Below are 21279 nucleotides of genomic sequence, written 5' to 3' on the forward strand. Positions count from 1 at the left end.
GAGTTTCAGGCACATTAGTTGAGGGGCTAGGGATTAAAACGCAACAACGGTGGGATTACGATATGGTCTTATTTTTTGCCCAAAAAAAAGGGATTTTGTGCATAGTGCTTAAGAAGTGATGCCTCGAATCACTTCTCCTATTATTCAGGTATTGGTATGTTCCTTTCTATCAGGAATATGGTTAATGAATCCATTTAAGAACCTATTATACGAGTTTGTTGGAAAACTAGAGTTAACATGGGTGCATATTGTATAACAGGATCAGGTTTGGGACGATGTTCTACCTATTTCTCTAGTTCATAAATTAAGCAATTAGACAACTCATCATACAGTTATAACTATTTAGGCAGAAGGAGAGAGGGAATCATCTGACATCTCTAGATATAATATAGTAGTCAAATACATCATTAGTTGTAAGAGAAATTTCACTTAACAACTGTTATATTGTTAATTTCTTAAATTAGTTTTGGGTACATCATATTCCTCAGGAGGATCATCTTATCATCATATTGGAGTGCAACTGAATTGGGTTGTATTTGTTAGAAAGGAAAGCCAATGGGAGAATATTGGATATTCCACCCAATATTGGATTCCTCTAGCAATGTAGATCTTTCCTCAATTGAGGAAGATTGCATGGGTAGATAATTGAGTCATATTTGGAAACTCAATATATCACAACCATGTGAGCTAGTTTTTGGGATTTTGTGAGATGCTAATATATAATATTAGTGGGATTGCAAAATCACATAAGAGATACACACAAAACCCAAAAACGTTGAGCTCTCTCTCCCTCTCCAAAAACCGTTCTCCCCTCTCTCTCTTCTTTGGTGTTTGATCCTAGAAGAAGAACACAAGGTGGTGTGTTCCTTGGTGGTGTGGAGGAGATACACAACTTGACTGTGGGAATGCAAAGCTTGCGTGGTGCGTGGAACGATCGAGAAAGGGCTATCATCGATTGGAGGTCTTACACTTGTGAGGCTTAGGTACTAATCGATCTCTACTTCGTTCTGTTGTTGAATAACTTTTCCCATCGATATTGTGATCTTGTTTACGCTTCCGCTGCGGTCGCATTTGCGATGCCTTCAGTGGTATCAGAGCCTCTTTATCGATGGGGTTGTTTTTAATTTTTTTTTTTTTCATTATTTATGTGACGCTCTTAAATTTTATTCAGTTTTTATTTTTAAAAAAAAAAATTTGGGATGAGATGTATGCGACCAAGGGGCCGCGGGCTGGCTGCCTACGCGCGCCCCACTAGCTGCACGCACCCCACCCCATGCCTTGCCCATGCCCCCCTCTTCATGCGCGCATGGCTGCCAACCGCGTGCATGCGTGGGCAGCCTTGCTGCGTGCGGTGCTGCCTTGTGCCTTTGTGCACTTGATTTGATGATTTTCTTTTTTTTTGCTATATTTTGTGTAGCAGTTTTTCATTATTAAAAAAAAATAAAATTTTGTTTTCTTATTGAAGGGAAATTCTATGGAGAGGATGGGCAGAGAGATTCCTCCCTTCACCTACCTTCCCCAAATAGGCATAATGGCTTATTATAATTTTATGGTTATTAATTTTATTTTAAGCATGTATGTGATGGCTTTGTGGGGGTATGTGTCATGACCATTATGGCATAAGTTGTCATGGTAATGGCTATGTGATGTACATGATCATAGTGACATTGGATTGTCATGGTAATGGTCATGTAATGCACATAACCATTATGACATAAGTTGTCATGGTAATGGTTGCATGATAGATGCATTGGATGCACATGATTATAATGACTTGGATTGTCATGGTAATGATGATTTTATGTGTTTTTGGGCAATCTTCACATAAAATATTGGAATATTATTTTTGAGCATCATATATGTAATGAGGACCATGGTTATGGAATTTAAAAATTACATGCATTAGATGTATGTGTGTGCTAGGCATGGCATAGATGTGATTTTACGTGTAATTTCCTTCTTTTCCTCCAAGCAGTCCAATTTTGGTGGGTTGGTTTTCTATTATGTAATTTTATTTATTTTAAAATTATTCAATGTAACCGCTTGGAGTTCGTGTTGAGATCGGGATCGTGTTTTTGGATCTTGGATCAAGGATCTTGGCGGTTAGTTGGAGAGAAGATTGAAGGAAGGACTTGTTCACTTGAAGTGTCCAAGTTTATTACAGTTTTTTTTTGGAATTTTTTCCCTGTAATAGATAGTTGCATACGCATTATCATACTATAATTGCCATGAGTGGGAGTGACATATGAGGCTATGATTGCTCCGATCCATCTTTTAATCAAAGTGAGTTTATCATGGTTATGAACTCATGTTGATTAAAGATGCTATCCCATAACCATTGGTGTTTATATGTTTATAGTTTTCCTTGGATGGATGTGCTATTATGTTTATACATTGGATGTATGGTTGTGGATTATATGCGTTCCCATTTTCCCTCTTTTTCAATACAAGTGTGATATGGGAAACCCTGGTTGGTGGGATTCTCATGGCCTCCCTTAGTTGGTGAGTGTAGAATTTTCATTGATCCACCCTTGTAGATGCCGATAGGATAATATTTGGGTGAATTGGTGAAATTGTCTGCACTCATCTCACATGTGATAGGTAGAGAATGTGGTCAGTGGTATATGTACTATATTAATAGGCATTAACCCACAAACACCATAGTTCCCTCCAAAATTAAGGGTAAACACTTGACTTGAGTGTGTGTCAGCCGATAGGAATGGGCATGACACTCAGGTGGCCAAATTACATTGGAAGTCTAAGTGACGGACAGAATAGTTCACCCAACCAAGATGCGAATGATGAACTCCGATAGGCTAAGTCAGGAGCATAAGGGTTGATGGTTTTCAATTCGTGCCTTACAAGCTAGAGGGAAGCTTGGGGTGTGATTGACCATTGATTGTTCTTACCCCAGTTATTTCAATGGTTGTAGATCATGCTAATTATTAATTTTTGTACATCATGTAGATTTTAAAAATGTCAATCCAAATGAACTATGCCTCCCTTATCAAAGACCATATTTTGACCGGCTCAAACTATGTTGACTGGAGGAGGAACATCAAGTTACTCCTGTTTGCAGAAGGTCTAATGTTTGTCCTGAACAAAGAAGAGCCTGAATTACCTAATGAGGAGAACCCTGATTCTAAGCCAGCCTATGAGTTGTTTCGACAGAAAAACTCTAAGGCAAACCTCCTCATGTTGAGTTCTCTGGAGAAGACCATCGTTGATTCGGTCAAGGATCTGTACTCGACCAAGGACATGATGGAGGAGTTGAAGGAGATGTATGGGAGAGAAGAAAGACATGCACATCATCAACTGGTGACACTCCTCCATAGCACAAAGATGGCTCAAGGTACTCCGGTTATTGACCATGTCATAAAAATGCTAAACTTGTTCCAAGAACTAGAGAACCTTGGGACATCCTTTAAGCTGAATTATAAGACGGATGTCATCTTCTACTCTTTGTCTCAGGAGATCTATGGATCATTTATTGTTAATTATAACATGAATAAACTCTCTGTGGAACTCCCTGAGCTGGGCAACATGCTGCAAGAAGTGGAAGCTGCATCCAAGAAGTAAAAGGTGGAGGTCTTGACTACAAAGGACAAGTCATCTTCCTCAAAGCCCAAGGGCAAGAAGAAGAAGAAGAAGGCTGACAAGGGCAAAAATCCTAAGGTTGGCAACAAAAGAATTCAAAAGAACAATGGCAAGGGGACTTGTTTCTATTGTAAGAAGGACGGATATTGGAAAAAGGAATGTCGTGCTTCCTGGCTGCTCAGAAAAAAATGCAGGAGAAACAGGAAGAAGGTATTTCTGAAACCTTAGTCCTTTATGAGTCTAATTTGTCAGAGGAATCTACTAACACATGGTTGGTGGACTCGGGGTCTATTGCCCATATTTTTAACTTGTTGCAGGGGTTCAAGCTGACAAGAAGACTGAGTAAGGATGAAGTTCGTTTGCGAACGATTACGGGTGCTGAGGCCGTTGGAGATTTTACTTTAGTTTTTTGTAATAGTACTTTAATTTTGAGAGATTGTTTTTATGTTTCTCATTTCAAGAGGAACATTGTTTCTGTTAGTAGGCTTGTTTTGGATGGTTACACTTTCTTTTTTGGTAATAAGTTAACTATTCGGCTTAATAATTCATTTATTACTTCTGGCCTACTAGATAACGGATTATATCTCTTAAAACCGGTACTAGAGGTTAATGAGATCTCTAATAATTTTTTGAAAAGAAAATCAGCCTAAGATAATTCAACATATCTTTGGCACTTAAGGTTAGGTCATATTGAAGTAGAAAGGATGAACAGGTTGGTGAAGGATGGGCCTTTGGAATCATTGAAGGTAAAACCTTATCCGACCTGTGAGTCGTGTCTACAAGGAAAGATGACTAAGAAACCCTTCTCTAACAAGGGAAGAAGAGTCAAAGCTATGTTAGAATTGATACACTCAGATGTATGTGGACCCATTAACGTTCAGGCGAGGTATGGTTACGAATACTTCGTGACCTTCCCTGATGACTACTCTCGTTATGGTTATATATACTTGATGCACCGTAAGTCAAAAACTTTTGACAAATTCAAGGAATTTCGAGCGGAGGTTGAAAAATAGTTGGGTAATTGCATCAAGTGCCTCCGATCTGATCGAGGAGGAGAGTACTTATCAGATGAGTTCAGGGACTATCTAAAAGAAGCTGGGATCATAACCCAGTTGACTGCCCCAGGAACACCTCAACAGAACATAGTTTCAGAAAGGAGGAATCGAACCTTGTTGGACATGGCTCGATCCATGTTGAGTTATTCAGAATTGCCAATGCGTTTTTGGGGTTTCGCCTTAGGAACTGCCATCTATATACTGAATAGGGTGCCAACAAAGTTTGTGACCAAAACACCTTTTAAGTTGTGGTATCGGCATAATCCAAGTCTTCGACATCTTAAGGTGTGGGGTTGCATAGCACATGTAAGGAAACAACAGGCAGATAAGTTGGAATCCAAAACAGATAGATGCTATTTCTTGGGATACCCTAAGACAACAATAGGATACTACTTCTATGACCCTATTAATCAGAAAGTCATAGTTAGCAAGCATGCGACATTTCTTGAGGATGACATGATCTCACCAAGATCAGATCCAGTGGTCATTAAAGAAATAACTGATGACCAAGTACCCTCTGCGCCGACAGAAATTTCAGTTGACATACCCACAATTGAGCAACAGCCTCAAGAGCCTAGGAGGAGTGGGAGGTCTATCAGACCACCAACTCGTTTGAACCTTCTCATGGAGGAGGATCAAAAGGTGGAAGAATTCCACATGGTGTCTGATTGTTCAGACACAAATCCTTATACTTATGCCGAGGCTCTTGAGGATGTTGACTCAGTGAAATGGCAGGAAGCTATGCACAGTGAAATAGATTCCAAGGATCTACAAGAGGAAGAGAGGTGTGGATGGAAATGTGGAACATAGATTGGTGGCAAAGTGATACACTCAGAAAGAGGGTATTGACTACGATGAAACCTTCTCACCGATAGCGATGATTAAATCCATTCGGCTTCTATTGTCGATTGCTGCATACCATGATTATGAGATATGGCAGATGGATGTACAAACCGCTTTCCTTAATGGTTATCTTGATGAGGTCATATACATGAATCAGCCAAAGGGTTTTGTCTCCCTAGGGGAGGAAAACACGGTATGCAGGTTATTGAGGTCCATTTATGGACTAAAACAAGCTTCCAGATCATGGAACATCCGTTTTGATCAAACTATCAAGGATTTTGAGTCTGAACAAAACATTGATGAGCCATGTGTATATAAGAAAATCTGTGGGGTGCCGTCTGTTTCCTTGTCCTATATGTGGATGATATACTGCTCATTGGGAATGATGTGGAGTTACTTTCATATGTAAAGATGTGGTTATCCAAAACATTCTCAATGAAAGATCTGGGTGGAGCCAGCTACATCCTAGGAATTAAGCTTGTGAGAGATCGCTAGAAGAGGATGTTGGGATTGTCACAATCCACCTACATTGACAAAGTGCTTGAGAGGTTCAACATGCAGGATTCGAAGAGAGGTAATGTGCCTCTCAGACATGGAATCGGTTTATCCAAGTCACAATGTCCTCAAACTCCTGAGGAAATTAAGACTATGAAGAGAGTTCCTTATGCTTCGGCAGTAGGAAATCTGATGTATGCCATGTTGTGTACCAGGCTAGATATTTGTTATGCTGTAGGGATTGTGAGTTGATATCAATCCAATCCAAGACAAAAACACTAGATAGCTGTCAAGGGGATCCTCAAGTACCTAAGGAGGACCAAAGATTACTTCCTTGTATATGGTTGTGATTAGTTGTCAATGGTTGGATATACGGATTCGAATTTCCAAACTGACAAGGATGACAGAAAGTCTACCTCTGGGATGGTTTTTGTGATTGGTGGGGGTGCAGTGATTTGGAGGAGTGCCAAACAGAAGTCAACAACTGATTCCACATCAGAAGCTGAGTACTTGGCAGCTAGTGAAGCAGCCAAGGAAGGTGTCTGGCTCAAGAAATTCTTGACATACCTAGGGGTGGTGCCTGAGCTAGTGGAGCGACCCATACAATTGTTATATGACAACAGGGGAGCTATAGCACAAGCAAAGGAACCAAGAGCTCAATCAGAGGAACAAGCATGTAGAGCAAAAATATCACTTGATTCGTGAGATTATTCAGCGTGGTGATGTAGCCATAGCTAAGGTTGATACTGCAGATAACCTATCTGACCCCATGACTAAGGCATTGCCTCCTAGTGTTTTTGAGAAACATGTTGGGAATATGGGGGTGAAGTCCATGGGTGACTGGCACTGATGTACAAAACTCCTTCTATTGAATTAATGAATTTTGTTTTTGATTAGCATGATCAGTTGTTGAGCTCAGTTATTGTCCTTAGGTATTCATACCTAAAATTGTTCACAACTGGGGAAGGGACTGGACATCCCATCCGACATGGTGGTCACATTGTGTGTGCTTAAGGAGGATATTTTCCCAAGACACAAATGTGAGTGTACATTTGGTGTGTATACTAGACTAGATCACTTGAGAATTTCACATGTGGTGTACTGTCAGTTTATAAAGACAATGAGATTCTCTTAAGTAGTTCACGATTGGTCCCTTGAACTGAGGGGTCCTTATCGACGCATTCATATGTTGAGAGTTTTGGTGTACCAACGGTTGATGTCTTTCTTTGGCTATATATCGGTGCGCTGGATTCTCAATGTCTGACTGTATTCGAAAGAGATGCCCAACATGGAACCCACAACCCATATGTTGGAAGTATGTTGAGGAGAGTATTCTATACAGGATTGGACCCAAATCTGGATCCTGTAGCATTTTCAAAATATTTTTGAAATATTTTTAGTTATATATATAAAACATTATCTATTTTCTTGAACATTTTGTTTGAAATGTTTTCTCTTGGTCCAATCAAGGTAATTGAATCTCTCGATTGGTGTATCAGTTCATTGAGGATTGACAGTCTTGTACACATGCCTTATATTAAACCATGCAACATTATTTTATGGGGGACGGATGCGTGTTTTAATTACTTACCTTGGGCATAGGTTATTACATCTGCTTAGCATCTTCGATGTTACATTTCTTAGAAGCTGAGTAGAATCCCATTGCGATCCTACCCCTTTCCTTTCGGTTCCATTCATCTACGCTGTAACGGTTGATCATGGTTTCCTTTTCATGATCCTTTTGTAATATTAGATCTTACAGTAGGATGGAGGAGATTGTTAGAAAAGGAAAGCCAATGGGGGAATATTGGATATTCCACCCAATATTGGATTCCTCTAGCAATGTAGATCTTTCCTCAATTGAGGAAGATTGCATAGGTAGATAATTGAGTCATATTTGGAAACTCAATATATCACAACCATGTGAGCTAGTTTTTGGGATTTTGTGAGATGCTAATATATAATATTAGTGGGATTGCAAAATCACATAAGAGATACACACAAAACCCAAAAACGTTGAGCTCTCTCTCCCTCTCCAAAAACCATCCTCCCCTCTCCCTCTTCTTTGGTGTTTGATCCTAGAAGAAGAACACAAGGTGGTGTGTTCCTTGGTGGTGTGGAGGAGATACACAGCTTGACCGTGGAAACGCAAAACTTGCATGGTGCATGGAACGATCGAGAAAGGGCTATCATCGATTGGAGGTCTTGCACTTGTCAAACCCTGCTCCTAACTGACTGGAATTGTGATTGAAGGATAGGAACCCCTGATCAGGCAACCAAGAACACTGTGGAGTATCACTCCAGTGATTTGGATTGATGAAGAAACCCTGTGTGGATCATCCTACATGCCTGTCAGTAGGTGGATAGTAGACCCCTGCAAATGTACAGCTCATAGCATGATGTATGGCCTGAACCCCAGGTAATCTCTCTCCTACCCATAACTGTGGGACCCACTTCTGAAACAGTGTGTAAAAACCCCTATATGGTAACTGGGGACAATGCCTTGACCAAGGGTCAAACACCTGTGCAAGCCCCACTGAGTTTCAGCTTGCTGGAATCTCTGGACGATGGCACTGGGCGATGCAAACAAGGCCCAGAGACATCGCCCAGTGAGTGAAACAGCATATTTTAATGGATTTTAATTATGGGGACTGCCCAACATGGACATGGGCACCCTCTATAGATAGAGGGGAGTCTGAGGGAGTTCACTGTGGACCCCACCAGTGTGCCCAAAATCACTCAGAATCAGTTTAAAAACTCATTTTCAAAAAGGGACTTAATGGCCAAACAAGCCTTAGTGAGGGCTGGGCCTATAAATAGGAATGCCTTGGGCTCATTTAGAGCCCTTAGCACTATTCAATTCGTGGGAGAGAAGAGAGGAAAGGAAGGAGCGAAAGAAGAGAGAAAGAAGAGAAAGAAGGAGAAGGAAGAGGAAGAAGGAGAGGCTGCCACCCCATCCAAACTTGGGATCGAGCTTCTCAGACCGGGGCAGGTATAACCAGCATTGTGCCAACCTATTGTTGTCTTTGGATGCATATATTTAGCTGTGTTCCTACTCTCTGGGCAGCCCAGAACAGCTCCAGATCTACCATGCAAGCCTTGAGCATGGGAGATCTGTGATTTTTATTCAATTTTAGAATTCTGGTTTGCTGTTCTTGAGAGCCGAATCTGGCTGTGCATGGCTGCACTGCCCAGATCCACTGTTGGCTTGTTGTTTGGAACCCTGGATACAAGCTATGGCTGCACAGACCTAACCCTAGGTGATTCCAGCCATGAATCATCAAATTACATCTGTTTCCAGCCTTGCATGTGGCTGAAATTGAGGTTCATGCTTGGAGAAAACCCTGTGATACTATGCATTGGGTTGTCAAGGCAGCCTCTGGCAGCCAAATGGTGGGCCTGATGGAAGATCCATTTGGACCAAAAGGTAGATCATTCCTAGGGCTACTTGACCCCCTAACATGCATGGGGATCAGATTTGAACACTGCCCACAAAGCCCAACCTTGGAATCTCAGCCCAATGTCGATTTGCAGACTCTGGGCGATGCACCCAATGCCCAGAGCCATCGCCCAGTGAAGGGAAATGGGCAGAAATGCTGATATGGCTTTGAGAACCTCACCCGTTGGCCATGTGACATTGGGGGAAGATGGGAAATGACCTAAATGCCCTTTTCCACATCTGCCCTTACAAAGGAAATGCTTGGGAACCCAATTGGGCCCCGCAGGTGAAGGAAACCCTGCTGTGCTTGGTCCTACAGCATAGACAAGCTGTGGACAGCACTGTGAACCTAATCTGACCTAGGGTCAGAAACAACGATGAAGAATGACTATTTTACCCCTATGCTACTAACTCTGGATGATGCATCGGGACATGGACCTAAGGCCCAGTGTAAGGCCCAGTGATTCCAAGTGAGAATCAATTGAACACCGGGTCAACCCAGTAAGCTTAGGTTAACCCTAGGACTACTAGAGACAGATTGGAAACTTAATATGACAATTTTTTATTTGCATCTAGGATTTGATCTCGTGCTCGAGGACAATAATCAGACTGCTGTTGGAATTGAGTTTGCGACCGAGGTCTTATAACTAAACCCAGGTGAGTGAAATATTATCATATGTGTACAAGTAACTGTGATGCTATGCCGGCTATTAAATTTAAATCATAAATGCTGTGTTATTTAAATTCTGTTCAATTATTCAAAATTCTACACATTGATTGTCTGTTGATCAACACTGTGAATTATACATGATGATTGTGATTGTTAGACTAGATGCCGTAGTTAGCTTGGAAATGAGGCCTGTGGTAGCCCATAGAATGGGATGCGGTTGACACCACCGACTCATACGATGCCATATAGACATGGGGTTAGAGTTTCATCACCCGTGCTACGCACCCTTGCCAACAAGGGTTTAGGTGTTGGATGCCTGTGAGGGTGACCATATGTGAATATGTGAAAAGAAAAGAAATGAAATGAAAAGAAATGTGATTACACCGGAATGGTGATTTTGAGCTATATGCCAGGCTATATGCCAGAAAAGAAAAGAAATGAGAAATGTGATGGATTACCCTACAGGTTAATCACAGAGGGCTGGTCGGGCTGACCTTGGTGAACGAATGCGGGAGCTGACTGGTCCTCTCCAACAACTCAATGGGTGTATCGCGGGAAGGGGTTAGAAGCCCACACCAGGGATACATGTATTGGGGATTGTAGTAGCGTAGATCTGACTTAGTTGCATTACTAGGTGGCTAATAATTAAACTGGACTTGCATATCATATAGGATCATGTGGATTGTGGTTGCACGTGCATGCATGATGATATATTTTGCTCACGAGCTCAGTGAGGGCTCACACTTTGTTATACATTGTTTTTCTTAGATGATTTTGCAGATTGATGCTGTTGTGGCATGGAGGCTCATTACGAGGAGGCACTTGATGTTTTGACTTGGGGACTCCTTTTTGTTTTTGTTAGGAGTTTATCCCCGTTCTGACTGTGGTTCTGTTGTAGTTTCTTTCTTTTTCTTTTTGGGGTTGAGTTATCTCACCCTGTATATATATGTATGTAGTAACTTTAGTTCTATTCTTGTCAGCTTTGGTTCTTAGGTTGTAGGTTGTCGGGAAATGTATCAAACTTATTTATGTATATATTATCATCATTTCCCATATCGCTACGCTGTCTATTTGTTATTGCAATTGTAGTTTATCTATAGCACTCTGATCTTGCTTATGGTAAAGTGATGAATGTGGTTCCATGAATGTAAGCACTGCTTCTGGATCCATGGGATTTGGCGGATTGTCGTTACGCAATTCGCGTCACCTACCTAATCCTCCCAGGGGGTGGTTTGGGGTGTGACAGCACTTGTGAGGCTTAGGTAATAATCGATCCCTGCTTCGTTCTGTTGTTGAATAACTTCTCCAATCGATATTGTGATCTTGTTTATGCTTCCGCTGTGATCGTATTTGCGATGCCTTCAGTATTTTCATAAAAAAAAAAAAAAGAACTGAATTGGGTTGTAGTAAAACATTCGTGATAAATGTTGTCATGGAATCTCGAATCTCAGTTAATTTTATTTTGGAAATAGTTCCATCATTTACAATTTGCTAGATAAGTAATGTTTTATGAAGATAATTGTAAACACAGTGTGACGTCTAGAATATATTTTCTTGGGTAAGGGAGTCAACTGATTCCAATGTTGTTGTCCACCTCCATGTAGGGAAATTATGGATCGACAGGACTAAAATCCGAGACAATATATACATTATGCCAATGATAAACCCAAGTTCATACTGACAAATCGGGAGCCTCCACGTGTCTCGGTCCAAAGGGTGGGCTGTCCCAAGCCCGAAGGAGATTCAGCTCAGACATGAACTGCAAACACCCACACAGACGCGGCCTCACCACTAGTGCGGCCTCCAGGCGTGGCCTCATCATGGGCGCGGCCTCATCATGGGTGCAGCCTCCAGGCGTGGTCTCATCACGGGCGCGGCCTCCAGGTGTGGCCTCATTATAAGCGCGGCCTCACAGGCGTGGCCTCATGGGCGCGGCCTCAACAGGCGCCGCCTCACGGGCGCGGCCTCATAGGTGTGGCCTCACAGGCACGGCCTCGCAGGCATGGCCTCACAAGCATGGTCCACGGATGCGGACTCCCTATGGGCACGGACCTCGGGTGCAAGGCGGACCTAGACGATAAGCCCTGATCTAAGACCAAGCCACTACTGCGGCCATCAATAAGACATCCACCCTCCCAAGGACTCTGGGCCACCGCCTACGAGTCACGTCATCCTGACGGACTCAAACATCAAAGATCTTATCACCTCACGCCAGCATCTATTTATTAAGGACATCAACACTACTGGGACACTACCTCCCTTGGGGAGAAAACCAACCAAGGAAGAGCCCTGCTACCCAGGGACTCTATCAAATACGAGGACTATTTGCCACCGATCGGGATTCTCCACTCCACCGCATTCCACTATAAAAGTAGAGGTACTATACTCCATCAGATGATCTTGAATTCTATTCATTAGTCTGTTTGCTCAGAGAGATCTAACTTAGGCATCGGAGAATCCTAGGCCGGAACCACACCGATTCTCCTTTGTCACCCAGGTTCTTTTACAGATTACGGCACTCAAAGGACCATCGACGATTTCTTGATGCAACAGATTGGCACCATTTGTGGGAACGACACTAGCCATCAGACCTACTAGCTCGATTCCACCATCACTTAATGGCACCATGGGGTAAAAAGACTACTCCCTCTATCAACAATGCTGCGAGGAAGGAGAACGGATCACCTCCTCCAGAGAGCTCACATCACAGAGCCAATGACCCTGTCTCTCAGGAGAGGGAGGTCCCAGAGAACCAACAAGTTGAGGTAGTCGACCTCAACCCAAACAGCCGTGGAGCCAGCACCTGATCCTAATGCACCAGCGACTGTGGGTCAAATTAATGACTTGCAGCAGTAGATCCTCAATTACCAACGACTCTTCCGTGACTACCTGAGGCAGCGTGCAACATCCCACCGTCGTAGGACAGATCCTGTCCCTCGATAGGAGCAGAGCCCTAGGAGGTCACCTCCCAGGGGTGATAGGTTAGAGAGAAACACCAGGCAGCGGGGGGATCCCTCCCAACATGCCAGGAGAACAACAGACCTTCCAGTATGGTTAGATCGAGGGAGAACACCATCACACCGATCCGTGGTACCCAGTTTGGAAGGCTCAATTAGGAGATCAGTGTTCCAAGGTCGACTAGGGGGAGTTATGCACCTGGGAGGAGCCAATCCTTCCGAGAAGAAAGCCCCTCACGTTCATGTCAGGACTCATCATGACGTGACCATTCACCATCCCGCCAACACTCAAGGCTGGAGGGGACTTCAAGAAGAGGACGAGAACGAGGTCACAGTGAGTGTCCGCCCAGACGGGAGGGACAATTGTTTGAGTTAAAATAAAACCGCAAGCATACGGGTCAATCATAGCTACGGGTCGAACACGAGGAGATATACGCCACTCTATTTAACTAACTTAAAAATAATGCAAAGTGAACTAAATTAAAGTGTTAAATTAAACTAATTAAACTAACAAAAATCAATGCATCCTAACTCATAAGCATCTAACAAACTTAAGGGATTAAATCAGCGTCCTAACACATGAGCATCTAACCTATCAAACTAAAGCGAATTGAAACGAATAAAAATGCATCCACACATACTAACCACATAAAAAGAAATAAGGGAATAAAAATGCATCCATAAACCACAACCATATAAAATTAAAATAAAAGAAATAGAGGGGGAAGAAGAAGAAGATAGAGAGAGATAGAGGAGATGGAGAATGAGATTGAGAGTTTAGATAGTAAAACCTGGATGTGCTTGCATGAATGTAATTGAAAAGCTTGAATACTTGCATAAACTTACCATAGCCTCCTCTTCTAAATCTTCAAGTCTTGTCATCAACTTAAGAACTTAGACTAGAAGGCTTAAAACCTAAACTAGAATTAAGAAATTACAACCCAATTGAAGACTTAAATTGAAATTAAAGCATAAACTAAAACCTATTATAACCATTAACTAAAAATCATAAAAGCAAACTAGAACTTAGAAAAGCCAAAAATCACAAATTAGAAGGAGAAGAAGAGAAGAAATTTCACTAAGTGAATGAACAATTTTTACAAGAGAGGTAGGGGGTATTTATAGGTGGAAGAGAAGAGGAGAGAGAAGATGGAAGTGTAGGAGAAATATTCCCTAAGAAAAGAGAATATTCTCTTTTCTTTCCTCTTTTATAATGCCTTGAATCCTAAGAAAAAAGAAAAAAAATAGAAAAAAGAAGAAGAGAAGATTGTTTACATAGACCTTCTATTTCTAGAAAAATAAACTTCCAATTCTAACAGGTGCTTCCTTTTCTTTGTAGATATCTTCTTCAAGCAATAAAATCAAAGCATCTTTGATTTTTCAACCTTCCATAGATGAGAAAATATAAATCTATCACAAGTTGAATTCTAGAAGTGCCCTTGAGAAGTTGGAGGAGAGAGAGCGTAAGGGTGATGACTAGGATTCCTTTAAGAATAAATAAAATACCCATTCTGTCCTTTAAAAAACGTGGAGCATGGGGTGCTTATATAGGCCTCACCATTGTGTTCCTTGCGAAAAATCACCCAAAATAGGCCCAAATTTCGTCCAATTCGGAGTTGGGGAGCCCAAGCTATCTCAAATTGAAGTTGGACTGTCCAGAGCCTTCCAAATGGAATCTTTCGGGTATAGTAAAGTAACTTCTAATAATTGCATTAAGGCCCCTGAAATCCGAATTTCCGCTTCACTTTGTCCCCGTCCGACTGTTAATAATTATAAATAAACCCCTACAGACCATTTTCGCGCGTCGTTACGGAAATGACCATTATTTCTTCGTTTCAACTCGGAATCAAGTGCCGTTTGAACCATTGCGAAGCTGACTAGATGGGCTAAGCATCCATACTAGTAACACTTCTAAAAAGCTTAAAAACATCTCTTTAGCATCATTTCCTCCATTTTTATAATAATTCACCTAAACCCTGAAAAGCACAAGAAAGCACCGAGTAACTCTGTCCAATGTGATAAAATGTATGTTTTATGCCTTAAGATTTCACACATAAATGTGCTCATTAGATTCCCTCACACTTGAACGTTACTTGTCCTCAAATAAAGCAAAAGATAAACTAACCTAGAATGCAAAAAAAAATCCTAACTCACTTTCGTAGGAATCACGGTTGCACTGAGCATGTGCAACAAGCCTTTCAACCCCTAGGTTACCCCTAGTGGACGAGTTGTGTCTCGTGGGTGTTTGCAATGAATATAAACCCAAAATTCAATAAATAAAAAAGAATGACATAAGTAAGATAAGGCACACAATCTCAAAGAAATACTCAACTAAAGATTAAGGAGCCAAAGGTTCCCCCACACTTAAATTTTATTACCCCACATCAATTCAAGTAACAAGCATGCGTCAAGGTCAAGGGATCTCCTCATATTTTCTGAACACTACTCACCTTCAAGTAAACCACTCATAGCACTGATGGAACCAAAGACTTAGGCATTGAGTATTTTTGACCATACTTTCTTTTCCAGGCATTAACGCAAAAGTTTTTTTTTTTTTTTTTTCTTTCTCAACAACAAACTCTTTTTCTACTCTACTACTGTTCTCTGAATGACATGGTGGAACATACACCAGACACCCAAATACTTGGTAGCTTTGCTTTTTGCATGTATTCATAAGACATTGAGACATTGATGCAAGAGTTTTTTTTTTTTTTTTTTTTTAGTTTCCTTCCAAGGAATTTCGATCAAGTCACCCTGCTTCATGAGGCACAGTGCCCTGTCTAGTCCCAAGGAATTCCACTTTTCTTTCTGTTTCTCTCTCTCTCTTTTTTTTTTCCATTCACTTTCACTTTCATGCCTTGCCACAAACAAATTGGTCTCAACTACTAGCCAAAAGATAAAAGGGGTCCATAAACACATAGAGGAATCTAACCATCACATGAAGTAGCACTCATATTTTTAAACTCAATCCCCATCACCGGTTACAAACCAACTCCCATCCTTGAAAATGGATTTTTTTATTATTTCGCATGCTAGGGCACCTAATTCCCTCTCACTCTCGCTTTGCAAATCGAAGAGACTTATGCACATAACCAAAAACTATCGCCACAATCAAAATTCACAAAATTCACAATTAAAGTCCAACACACCCCCCCACACTTAATTCATGCAGTGTCCTCAATGCATGCAGAAAAGGAAGAATAAGGATAAGGGAGGGGATACATACCAGGATAGCAGGGGTCAAGGTAAAGAGGCTCATGGAGATCCATGATCTCTTCTTTAACTGGAGTAGGCATCTCTATGTACGACTTCAATCTTTGGCCATTGACCTTGAAAATAGCTCCTGTACTTGGATTGAGAACTTCAACAGCCCCATAGGAAATTTTTTTTTGAACAATATAGGGGCCATCCCATCTAGAACACAGCTTACCTGGAAAGATATGCAAACGAGAATTGTACAACAAAACTTTCTGGCCTACCTCAAAAGATTTTCTCAAAATGTGCCTATCATGGAAAGCCTTGGTTTTTTCCTTGTAAATCTGGGCATTCTCATAAGCCTCATTCCTAAGCTCTTCCAACTCAGATAGTTGGAGTTTTCTATGGGCACCTGCAGTGGGTAGGTCAAAGTTAAGCTTCTTGATAGCCCAAAAGGCCTTGTGCTCAATCTCTACAGGTAAGTGACATGCCTTTCCATACATCAGACGGTACGAAGATTGACCAAGATCGGTCTTGAAGGCTGTCCTATGGGCCCACAACGCATGTACCAACCTGTTAGACCAATCCTTGCTGTTCGGGTTGATGGTTTTCTCAAGAATTTGCTTGATCTGCCTATTTGAAACCTCAACCTGGCCACTGGTTTGGGGATGGTAGGGTGTGGCCAACTTATGGACGACACCATACTTTCTCATGAGGGCCTCAAAAGGCCGATTACAAAAATGCTTGCCCCGATCACTAATGATAGCCCGGGGAGTACCAAAACGGGAGAAGATGTTCTCCTTCAGAAATTTCACAACCACCTTGTGGTCATTGGTCTTACAAGCAACTGTCTCAATCCATTTGGACACATAGTCCACAGCAAGTAATATGTACAGGTTACCAAAAGAGTTAGGGAAAGGCCCCATGAAATGAATACCCCACACATCAAACACCTCAACCACTAGAATTGGGTTGAGGGGCATCATATTTCTCTTAGTAAGATGCCCTATGGATTGGCATGAAGAACATGCCTTGCAATAAGTAAAAGCGTCTTTAAACAGACTAGGCCAATAAAATCCACACTGTAAAACCTTGGCCGCAATCTTATTAGGCCCAAAATGGCCTCCACAAGTCTGATCATGGCAAAAAGATAAGACAGATTGTTGCTCATGATCAGGGACACATCTCCGGATTACTTGATCCGGGTAGGTCTTAAAAAGATAAGGATCATCCCAAAAGAAATACTTAACTTGTGTAAAGAAATGATTCTTATCTTGGGTGGACTAATGTACAGGTGTCACACCCATAACCAGATAATTAACAATGTCAACAAACCAAGGTTCACTAGACACTGCCATCAGATACTCATCAGGAAAATTCTTGTTGATTGGAGAATCAACAGTCAAGGAATTAGGCAGCCGGGATAGATGGTCTGCAACTAAATTTTCACACCCTTTCTTATCCCTAATTTCAAGATCAAATTCTTGTAACAAAAGGACCCACGTAATGAAGCGAGCCTTGGCATCTTTCTTCTGCACAAGATATTTGATAGGTGCATGGTCAGTATAAACAATCACATGTGATCCAACCAAGTAGGGCCTAAACTTCTCTAAAGCAAACACAACAGCTAAAAATTCTTTCTCAGTGGTGGTATAATTAAGCTGTGCATTATTAAGAGTCCTACTTGCATAATAAATCACATGGGGCAATTTGTTGATTCTTTGCCCAAGAACAGCCCCTATATCAAAATCAGAGGCATCACACATAAGCTCAAATGAAACTGTCAAATTTGGAGCTTGAATAATGGGGGCTGAGGTCAAAGCTCTTTTCAATTGCTCAAAACTATCATGACACTTAGAAGAGAAATCAAATGGGCAGTCCTTTGCCAAAAGAGAGGTGAGAGGTCTAGCTATTTGGCTAAAATCCTTGATGAATCTTCTATAAAAACCTGCATGGCCAAGAAAAGATCTAATGTCCTTCACACTCTTGGGTGGTGGTAAATTGGCTATAAGGTCCACCTTAGATCTATCAACCTTGATCCCTTCTTTGGACACAATGTGACCAAGAACTATACCTTGCTTCACCATGAAGTGGTACTTCTCCCAATTTAGGACCAAGTTCTTTTCTATGCATCTTTTAAGAACCAAAGAGAGATGATGCAAGCAATGAGAAAAGATAGAGCCGTGAATAGAGAAATCATCCATAAACACCTCTAGGAAGTGCTCTACCATATCAGAAAAGATACTCATCATGCACCTTTGGAATGTAGCAGGGGCATTGCAAAGCCCAAAAGGCATACGCCGGTAAGCAAAGGTTCCATAAGGGCATGTGAAAGTGGTTTTGTGTTGGTCCTCCAGAGCAATAGGGATTTGGTAATAGCCTGCATAACCATCAAGAAAACAATAATATTCATGGCCAGCTAGTCTCTTTAACATTTGATCAATAAAAGGCAAGGGGAAGTGGTCCTTCCAAGTTACCGCATTCAATTTCCTATAGTCAATGCACACTCTCCATCCCGTTTGGATACGGGTTGGAATCAACTAATTATTGGCATTCTCAACTATAGTGACTCCTCCTTTCTTAGGTACAACCTGCACAGGACTCACCCATTGGCTATCAGAAATAGGATAAATGATGCCATGATCCAAGCATTTTAGGATCTCTTTCTTGATTGCCTCTTTCATCACAGGATTAGCCCTCCTTTGGGGTTCCCTAGAAGGTTTGGAACTCTCCATCAGATGTATATGATGTTGAATAATGGAGGGGCTAATACCTTTGATGTTAGACATGGTCCAATCTATGGCTTCCTTATGGTCCTTTAGAAGCTTAATCAACTCTTTTTCCTGAATAGAAGTCAAATCAGAAGCAATAATAATAGGAAGAGTATGATCATGTCCTAAGAAGGCATACTTGAGGTTGATGGACAATGCCTTCAACTCTAATGTGGGGGGCTCAATAATAGAGGGTTTGGGAATGGAAGTGGATAGGGGTCCAAGGGGCTCCAAAGGTGGTTGGATGCTCCAGACCTCAGATAAGGGGGTATCATCAACACCCTCCAATTCCTGCATACATTCTTGAAATCCTGAATCAAAATCAATCTCAAAGAACGTATCAATATCATCGAAAAATCCTTGAAGCATATGCACCTCGTCATCCATATCAGGTTGCTTGCCCAACCTAAACACATTGAAGTCAACAGAAGTATTACCAAAATATAATTTCATGAGACAATTCCTGCAATTGATTAAAGCATTACTAGTAGCTAGGAATGGTCTACCCAATATGATTGGGATTTGATCCTTGAAGTTGGCAGTGGGTTGGGTATCTAAAACAATAAAATTCACAGAAAAAATAAATTCCCCAACCTTCAACATGACATCCTCAATCATTCCCTTAGGAACTTTAACCGATCGATCTGCAAGTTGAAGAGTAATTTTGGTCGGTTTCAGTTCTCTCAATCCCAGTTGTTGGTAGACATGAAAGGGTAAGAGGTTCACACTTGCATCAAGGTCCAATAAGGCATGATTAATAGTGGTATGACCTATAGTGCAAGAGATGGTGGGGCTTTCAGGATCTTTATGCTTGGCTGCTACTGGCTGTGAGATTAGAGAACTAATGTTAGCAGCCAAGAATGCCTTTTTGGGCACATTGGTGGTCTGCTTTTGGGTGCATAAGTCTTTGAGGACTTTAGCATAAGCGGGGATCTGGGCAATAACATCCAACAAGGGGATATTCACCTGAACCTGTTTAAACACATCCAATATCTTCTCCACAGAAGGAGACTTCTTGCTAACCAACCTATTTGGGAAAGGGACAGGTGGGGTATAAATTCTTTCAGGGTTGGTCTTTTTAACTTCCTCAACAGAATCCTCTTTGATTTTCTCAACCAAATCATCTGGTATATCTTTAGGTTCATCAGACGAACCTGGAACAGTAGGCATTTCAATGACCTCTTCAGAAGGGGGAGAGTCAACAGGAATATGAGATAGTAAAGATTGAGGTACACTAGCCTGTTGATACTCACGACCACTCCTTAAAGCATAAACAAAATTTACCTGTCTGGAGGGCCCTTGGTGCTGTTGGCCTTGTGCAACATTGGTTGGAGGAGCTTGGGTACCCTGCTGAATATGAACCTGATGCCTAGGATTTGGCTCAGGTTGGCTAGGTAACTTTTCTGTTTCCCTCTCATGCAGGATTGTGATAAGCTGGGTGAGTTGTTTTTCTATGTTATTGTGGCTTGTCATGAGAAGAACTATCTTGTTGTCCATCTCATTCAGTCTTGTTGCCTTTACTGTATTGGTAAACCCTGGGGGTTGCTGATAAGGTGGAAGGAGAGGAGGCCTAGCAGAATTAATGGAAGGTCCTGGATGAGGACGAGGGGGAAAGGGGTTAGGAGACATTCCTTGGTTTTGTGGTGCATAGTTGGGCCTTTGGGAACCAAGCTGGCCTTGATGGTTAAAGTTGGATGGGCCTGCTTGGTTCCCTTGATTCCAGGAGAAATTGGGGTGATTTCCTCCATCCTGGATTGTAAGTATTGCTATATGGGTTATTTTGGTAGAGAGCACTTACATTCTCAGTGTTGAAAATTCCCACCAAGGTGTTGGGGCATTCCTCAGAAAGGTGTCCAGGGGTTTGGCACCAACTACATACCGATACATGGTTGACCTGGTTGACTGGATTAACTGGTATAGACTCTTTAAGAACTATGGACTCCAACCGTTTTATGAGGCTATCAAGTTTGGCCTCCTTGGCTGACATACCCTCAATGAGATACCCCTTAGTGGTCCTTTCAGTCTCTTGGGAAGATTCCCATTCCCTAGTCTTATCAGCCAAGTTGGTTAAGAATGTCCATGAATCATTCTCCTCAGAAAAAAAAGTAAAGCCTTTGGACACATGGACTCTACAAGTTGCTTGGTCTGATAATCAATACCCTCATAAATAATTTGGCATAGCTGCCACAAGTCAAAATCATGGTGAGGGCATTCTAAGAAGAGGTCCTTGAATCTTTCCATGAATTTAGAAAAGGAC

The sequence above is a fragment of the Telopea speciosissima genome, chromosome 4, assembly GCF_018873765.1.
Source record: "Telopea speciosissima isolate NSW1024214 ecotype Mountain lineage chromosome 4, Tspe_v1, whole genome shotgun sequence".
NCBI classification, from domain to species: Eukaryota; Viridiplantae; Streptophyta; class Magnoliopsida; order Proteales; family Proteaceae; genus Telopea; species Telopea speciosissima.